Here is an 8,143-nt window from a genome sequence, read left to right as displayed (position 1 = left end):
AGTGAGGTCCTAAGCAACTTAGAACCTGTCTGAAAATAAAATACAAAAAAAGGGCTGGGGATGTCATTCACTAGTTAAGCACCCCTGGGTTCAATCCTTCATACAAAAAACAAACAAACAAACAAAAAAACTTCCCCAGTACCCCCAAAGAAGAATTGCCACACATTAACAGTTCAAAATAATTACCAAACCTGTCAACAGGGAACTGACAGCAGGGCTGCTAGAGCGCCATCTTGTGGCTGAAATGCTGTGTCCTCAAGACAGATGCCTGTGTAAAAAAAACTTGTCTGATGCACTTCCTCCAAGTGAGCAAAGAGATGATTCCTGGATTGAGAGAAGTGGCCTTAGGGAAGGATCTTGTGAAGCACCTGCCCCATCATAGGATCTATAAACAGGTCCTTGTGCATGCATGGGGACCTTGAGGGATCATAGAAGCTATGACATGCATCAGAAATAGCAAAGAAACACCAAAATTTCAAAGCACTAGGACATGCAGTGAAATGTCAATGTGTAGAGCTCCCTGGTTTCAGCTGCCCAACTCTGCCCAAGGCTGTCCCCGATCTTTTTCCTGTTTTCCTCCAGAGACAGTCCATGCACTTAGGAGCATTCATAAATATAATGAGATGTATTTGATTTGATAAAGACAAAACAACCCTCCCATTTCCCCTTCGATCTGCTGATCTGCTGTTGGCTCTCTCATTTCCTGCCACACTGACCTCTTTGGTGTGGCGGGAAGGATGGAGCACATGAGATGTCTCAATACACCAGCTGGCTCTGGCCGCTCAGCCTGGCATGATTCTCCATCAGATAACCAGCTGCCCACTCCCTTATGGTTCCTTGTGGTCTCTACTCAGATAGTAAGGCCTTCCCTGACCACTCAGCCTGCAGCATCACCTCTCACACATTGAACCCCTTTACTGAGTTTGTTTCTAAAGCATTTATCAGTCACATTCCAAGTGGTTTTTTTTAATTATTTATTTTCTAATTATGCATATTGAAGGAAAGCATAATTCTTTCTATATTTACAATCATTATAGGCCATGGACACCAGAATTCTCCCAAGGTATATTCCTGAATTGTGATAGTTGGAGCATGTTGAGAAAAATATTGTCTCGTAAGTCCTTTTTGTTTTTTGATCTTAATTCTAGGGTTTTATAGTTAAAGCTTCTACCAAGTATAAGATCAGAACTGGAGCAAAATGTTCTATTCCTTTTGATGAACCTTTAAGAACACAGAACTACCTAATGAGCATTGTTTCTGTACTAGGGTAACGGGGCGCTGTTTCTGTAACTGGGGTGACTGGGCTAACTGTGATTGTTAGGCTTCCTTCGCTTGACTGCACTGTCCCGGCTTGCTTGTATTGGCTAGACCTCCCCGAACATCCCGGGGAGGTCTAGCCAATACAAGCAAGCCGGGACAGTGCAGTCAAGCGAAGGGAAGCCTAACCAATCACAGTTAGCCCAGTCACCCCAGTTACAGAAACAGAGCCCCCGTTACCCTAGTTACAGAAACAATGCTCCATTAGGTAGTTCTGTGTTCTTAAAGGTTTCTATAGCAAAAGGAAAAGAACATTTTGCCCCAGTTATGACTCTTCTACTTGGTAGATTGTTTTACAGGATGAAGTCATAAAACAAAATGGAGTCACATTTGCTCCTACTATCACAATTCAAGGTACCTTGGGAGAATTCTGGTGTCCCGGATGGCCTGATGAATGCACTGAAATAAAGCAGAGTTTGTATTCTCAAAATACTCTTAAATCCAAATAAATGATGTGTGGGTTCAGGAGCTCAGATTTCTCCTACTGACACTGACATTTGAAGAACATTTGTTATGAAAGTTTCACACTGATTTTATTTTGTTCTTTCTTTTTTTTTAAAAAAAAAAAATTTATTTATTTATTTAGTTTTCGGCGGACACAACATCTTTGTTTGTATGTGGTGCTGAGGATCTAACCTGGGCCACACGCATGCCAGGCGAGCATGCTACTGCTTTCTTTCTATATGAGCCTCTGTGCTTCCTTTTCCATTTTCTCCCTCTGCCTCTCTGCTGCTCTCTTTGTCTGCTATTCTCTGCTTGCCAGGCTGCATCTTCTTCTTCTTCTTCCCATGCATTGCTATTTTCTTGCCAGGTATACATGTCACCTAATTCAGAAGATTGGTGAATAAGAGGCATATCTTGTGTAGCAGCTAATCTACTGGAGAAACCTGTGCACCATCTGGGACGCTAAAATTTAATGGTTCTCTCTTCTTAATAATCATTTTCTGAGTTTTCCTTATAGTTGGTGTCATGCCCTTAAAGTAGTCAGGTTCCATTTGTTCCAAAGCATTTTGTTGTGCGGCCACCTTCCCATTCCCGCCTTCAGCCTTCGCACTGTGGGTGCATCCTCATCCCAGGAAGCCCCTCTTCCACATCAGTCTGCTTAGGAACTGATGGGTAATCACCTGTAGTTGGCAGAGTTATTTGGTCTCCACTTAATTTACTTCCTTTGCCAGATCTGCATATTAATCTCTTTAGGACTGAGAACACTGTGCTAGGCAGGTACAAACTTTAAATTAGCCGAAACTGAGTGATGGCCGTGATGGGAATCAAAACCTGCCCGTCCCCATCCCCACTCGGCGGAGGCTCCGCCTTTTCAGTCCCAGCCCAGCTCATTCACAACGCTCCCTCTGCAGGGAACCCTCTCCCAGCCCCTCCCTCACCCAAGTGGTTTTCTTATTCATCCCCAATCATCCTCTAGAAAGTGATTTCCGTGACAGCAGGGATTAAAACAAAACAAAACAAAAAACTGTTCCCCCTTTTAACTTTTATTATGAAAATTTAAGTATACAGCAGAAATAGTACAAGGGTTGCCCGATGCCTACTACCTGAGGTTAACAATTGTTTACATTTTGTCATGTTAACTGTATACATGTGTTTTTGTCAAACTGCTTGAAAATATTTTCCAAATACTTTTCACATCACTCCTAATATATCAGCATGTATCTCATGTTTCTTTACGCCATTATCACTCATAAGAAAAAGTTAATTCCTTAAAATCTCCTATTCAGTTCATATTCAAATTTCCCAAATTGCACCAAAATAGTCCTCCATAGTGTTGTTCAGCTAGATCGTTGTTTTTCGAACCAGGATACAATTGAGGTTCATATCTGCATGTGGTTATTAGGCCTCTAGGATTTTTAATGTTCTACAATAGCTCTTCACACCTCACCTACTACCTGCCATATAAAGGGGAGTTTATTTATTTATTTATTCAATTAGTTAGTTAGTTGGAAGGATTGAACCCAGGGTGCTTTCCCACTGAGCCATATCCCCAGCCCTTTTTATTTTTGATTTTGAGACGGGATCTTGCTAAATTGCTTAGGGCCTCAGCAATTTAGTGAGGCCTTAAGCAAGTCAGTGAGACCTTGTCTCAAAAAATAAAAAGGGCTGGAATGTGGCTCAATGGTTAAGCACCCCTGGGTTCAATCCCTGGTACCCTCCCCACCAAAAAAAGAGATGGTGCATGAAGGATACCTAGGACAGTGCCTGATACATTTCAGATACTTAAAACAGTGTGCTGTGCTCTCTAAATATTAGTTGCTCCAGGCACATCAGCCTGTGCTATGGTTTGAATCTGATTTTTCCCCATCAAAACTCATGTTGAGGCTTGGTCCCCCTTCTAACTGTGGAAAAAGCCAATAGGGCCTTTAAAAAGGCTTTCTTGTTGGCATAAGTTCACCTGGGCTTGGAACTGGCTAGTTCCCTGGAGGGTGGGTTGTTACAAAGCCTGACATCCCCTGGGGCTCTACTTCTCTCCCACAGCCCTGCCTTCCCCTCCACGACCCACCAGAAGTTGAGGCAGCATGAGGCCCTCACCAGAAGCCAAACGGATGTCAGCACCATGCTCTTGGACTCCCCAGCCTCCACAACCACAAAGCCAAATCAGCCTCTATTCTTCACAAGTCACCTGGTCTCTGGTCTGAAACTGAGGCAGCCTCCCTTAGAGGCTGTGAACACCCCGAGGTGCTTGTCCACTTCAAGTCCCACAGGCCCTCTCTGTCAGGACCACTCCTCCCTGTCTTTCCCCACCAACCCCCATCTCTCCTTCAATGTCCCCTCCTCCCCCCTGGGTCAGGCACCTCCTCTACGCCTGCGTTCACCTTTGTCTTCTCTGTCATGGCCCTGATCATTCTGGTGTGTGCCGCAGTCTGGCTGGGCACAATTCAGGAGCCACTTGTCAAAAGAAACGAACTTTATTTTTAGAACACACACACACACACCACCACCACACAGCTCCTCAGGAAAACCTTCAGAGCCCAACTGCCACCACCTTCCCACAAGCCTCTCCACCTCCCCCACTCCTCCTGCTCTTGAGGCCAATTGGCTGGGTCACGTGGGCGGAGCCAAAAAAGTCCCCCAATGAGCAGCTCCGTGGTCTGAAAGGGCAGGGAAACAGCCCAATGAGCATCACCGCAGAGGAGCCAATCAGTTGGCAGCTAGAAGTTTGCTGGGGCCGCTGTGAGCCAATCATCTGCTGGCAGCTGGAAGTTTGCTGGCAACTGGAAGTTTGCTGGGGCCCCTTCGGCTGTGGCTCTCAACAGTGTGTGTTGTTGGTTACTTCCCCCTGACCTTGATGGGCTGCCACTCTCTGGTCAGTGTCAGTCTCCTCCTCTCTACTGGGGCCCTAGGAGGCCAAGAACAGGGGTGCCATGGTCCCCACTGTGTTCCCAGCATGGCCCTGCTCAGGGCTGAGCATGCAGAAAGCTCATTATGTACATCATCCCTTCACCTCCGTTCAGGACTGAGCAGCACCTGGTGCTCAATACATTTGAGGAAAAAACCTGCTGCACCACACTAAGGCTTCTCTCCTGGCTTCACCCCCTCACACCATCTTTTGGCCTCCCTGTGACTTCTCCCCCCCCCCCCCCCGCCTCACCTTTCCCCCTCCTTCCTCACACAGCTCTGAAGTCCCCCTCTCTCTTGAGCAGGACATTCATTTTCCCATCCCACCCATTAATCTTGTGTCCTCCACTGCTCAGCTGACCCAAAGGAGCACCCTGAGTCTTCAGCCTCTACTGTATGCCCAAGCTTTAGGTTTCAGGGTGTTGCTAAGTCTGCCAATCACTGTGGCCATTGATGTTTAAATATATCATCTTTGTTGAAGTAAATGCATTTGGAAATGAAGCTTTAACCTATGAAATATCCTTACAAAAACTTGTTTGAAAAATCAAAACCTTAATATAATCTTTCTAATGTAATATCTCTAAAGTTTGGCTATATGTGAGGATCACCTGGGGCATTTTATTAAATTTGAAGTCCAGGCCCAAACCCAGAGAGTTCTATATATTCAGTCTGGGTTGCAACCAGACATGGAGAGTGTTCTTGTTCCCCAGGGATTCTAAGATGCAGAATGATCTGAGGCACATTCAACATGCCTGGAGAGCTTGCTAAAATGAAGCTTTTTAAAATTCTAGGGCCTTTCACAGCGGCTCACGCCTGTAATCCCAGCAGCCCAGGAGGCTGAGGGCTGAGGCAGGAGGATCATGAGTTTAAAGTCAGCCTCAGCAACTTAGCGAGGCCCTGTCTCTAAATAAAATATGAAAAAGGGCTGGGGATGTGGCTCAGTGGTTAAGGTCCCTGAGTTCAATCCCCAGTACCAAAATAAATACATCAATATACAAGGAAATAAATAAAATGCAGATTCTGATTAGGCAGGTCTGGGTGGTACCTAAGACTCCGCTGTTCTCACAAGCTCCCAGATGCTGCTGAGGCTGCTGGGTCACAGCTGGGTCACAGCCACACTATGAACAGCAAGGGAGCCTGGGTTAGATCTAGTGAGCAGTTTATAGGCTCCATGGGGACTGCAAACCAGGTAAATGACCTACAGAAGAATCAGCAGAATGCAGAAGGTTTGATATTATACCAGACAAATGCCACAGTTCCTTCAAGTGGGGAGAGAGAGAAAATTTTAATATTTATTTATTTTTTTAGTTTTCAGCAGACACAACATCCTTGTTTGTATGTGGTGCTGAGGATCGAACCCGGGACGCACGCATGCCAGGCGAGCGCGCTACCGCTTGAGCCACATCCGCAGCCCAACAGTTATTTTTTATTAGAACATTATAATTACACACAGTAGTTGGGTTCTTTTTCTTATGAATTTCTGTGGTTTTTAAATTTATTTATTTAGTTAGTTATTGATGTATTTATTTATTTGTTTGTTTGTTTGTTTATTTATTTATCCGCAATACTGAGAATGGATCCCAGGGCCTCACCCATGCTAGACAAGCGCTCTACCACTGAGCCACCACCCCAGCCCCGTGGGTTCAGTTTGACTGAATCTTACATGCATGGAATTAAATTTCAGTCCTGTTTCTCCTCTTTCCCCCTCCTTCTCCCTGCCCTTCTGCTCCTTCCTCTACTGATCTTCCTTTTACTCGTTTATTTATCTATTTTTGATTGGTACTTTCTATGTACACAGGTAAGGACGGCATTCCCTGTGGTATGTTTATTCGTATAACATGATTTTTGTTAAGTTCATTCCTTATTTCATCCCCTTCCCGGTCCCCCCTCCCTCCCTTTTGTCTCCTCCTGGCCCCCTGAGCTTCCCTCTGTCTTCACGATGTCCACCCGACCCCTCACCCTGCTTTCTGTCTCTTCTTTTGCTCTAATTGCCACATGTGAGAGAAAGCAGTCAGCCGTTGATTTTCTGGGTCTGGCTGATTTCACTGGGCATGATGGAAAGGACGATTATTTAATAAATTAAAAGAAACTTGGGATATCCCATCTGGGACAACAATTGGGCAACTTCTGTTTTTAATTGAATTTCTGATTCACATACCATAAAAGTCAACATTTCAAAGTGTGTAGTCCAAATTTTAGTCTATTCAGAAGATTGTGCAATCATATCACAATCTACTTCCAGAATATTTTCATCACTTTGAAAGAAGCCTGTACCTGTAGGCAGTCTCTTTCCACTGCCCCTTCCCTCCAGATCCTGGCAACCACTAATCTATTTTTTTTTTTTTTTTTGGTACCAAGGATTGAACCCAGGGGCACTAACCACTGAACCACATCCCCAGACCTTTTTATATTTTAATAAAAGGCAGGGTCTTGCTTAGTTTGCTTAGGGCCTCCCTAAGTTGATGAGTGCAGGGTTGCTCGAAACTAAAACACTCAGGGGTCACTTCAGGGGAACCGCGCACTTGCTGACCCCTTTTGTTGAGGAGAAGCTATTCAAATGAGGCAAGGATCAGGTTTCAGGGGCTGAGTCTATCTTCATGATGTCCACTGTCAGCAGGTTGACTGACACCTGGGTAGGCCACACCCAAGGGCACAGTAAGAAGGGGACACACAAAGGGTTTGGCCACCCACAGCTGAGGCTGAATTTGAACTTTCCATCTTCCTGCCTCAGCCTCCCAAGCTGAGATACACAATTATAGTCTTGTACTACTGACCCCTTCTAATTTACTTTCTGTGGATTTGCCTGGTCTGAAAATTTCATCTAAATGGAATTGTGTGATATATGGCCTTTTCCATCTAGCTCCATTCACTTAACAATGTTTGTCCATGTTGTAGAAGAATTAGTCCTTCATTCCTTTTTTATGGCCGAATAATATTCCATTGTGTGTATATATCACAATTTTTTTTAATCCATTCATAAGATGATCAACATTTAGGTTGGTTCCACTTTGGGGCTATCAGGAGTGATGCTGCTCTGAACATCCACAAATACATATTTGTGAGAAGGTGTATTTCAGTGATCTTGTTTATATACCTAGGAGTGGAGTAGATGGGCCATATGATAACTCTATGTTAACTATTTGAGGAACAACCAAACTGTCGTCCATAGCTTCTCTACCATTTAACATTCCCCCCAGCAATGTATGAAGGTTCCAGGGTCTCAACAAATTCACCAACTTTAGTTATTTTCCCTTTTTTTTGTTTTATTTTGGTACTGGGGATTGAACTCAGGGGCCCTCAACAACTGAGTCACATCCCCAGCCCCCTTTTTTGTATTTTATTTAGAGACAGGGTCTCACTGAGTTGCTTAGCCTTTCGCTTTTGTTGAGGCTGGCTTTGAACTCCCTATCCTCCTGCCTCAGCCTCCCAAGCCACTGGGATTACAGGTGAGCACCACCAAGCCCAGCTATTTTCCCCGTCC

The 8,143-nt window shown here is 44.7% G+C and overlaps 1 pseudogene; it reads right to left on the bottom strand.

Annotated features, from left to right (window-relative positions):
* Positions 1–1,948: 1,948 nt before the first annotated feature.
* On the bottom strand, positions 1,949–3,002 carry LOC101963151 (receptor-binding cancer antigen expressed on SiSo cells pseudogene; annotated as a pseudogene).
* Positions 3,003–8,143: the final 5,141 nt, after the last annotated feature.

This window comes from Ictidomys tridecemlineatus, chromosome 15 (genome assembly GCF_052094955.1).
Source record: "Ictidomys tridecemlineatus isolate mIctTri1 chromosome 15, mIctTri1.hap1, whole genome shotgun sequence".
Lineage (NCBI taxonomy): Eukaryota > Metazoa > Chordata > Mammalia > Rodentia > Sciuridae > Ictidomys > Ictidomys tridecemlineatus.
This window is presented reverse-complemented; position numbering and strand designations above follow the sequence as displayed.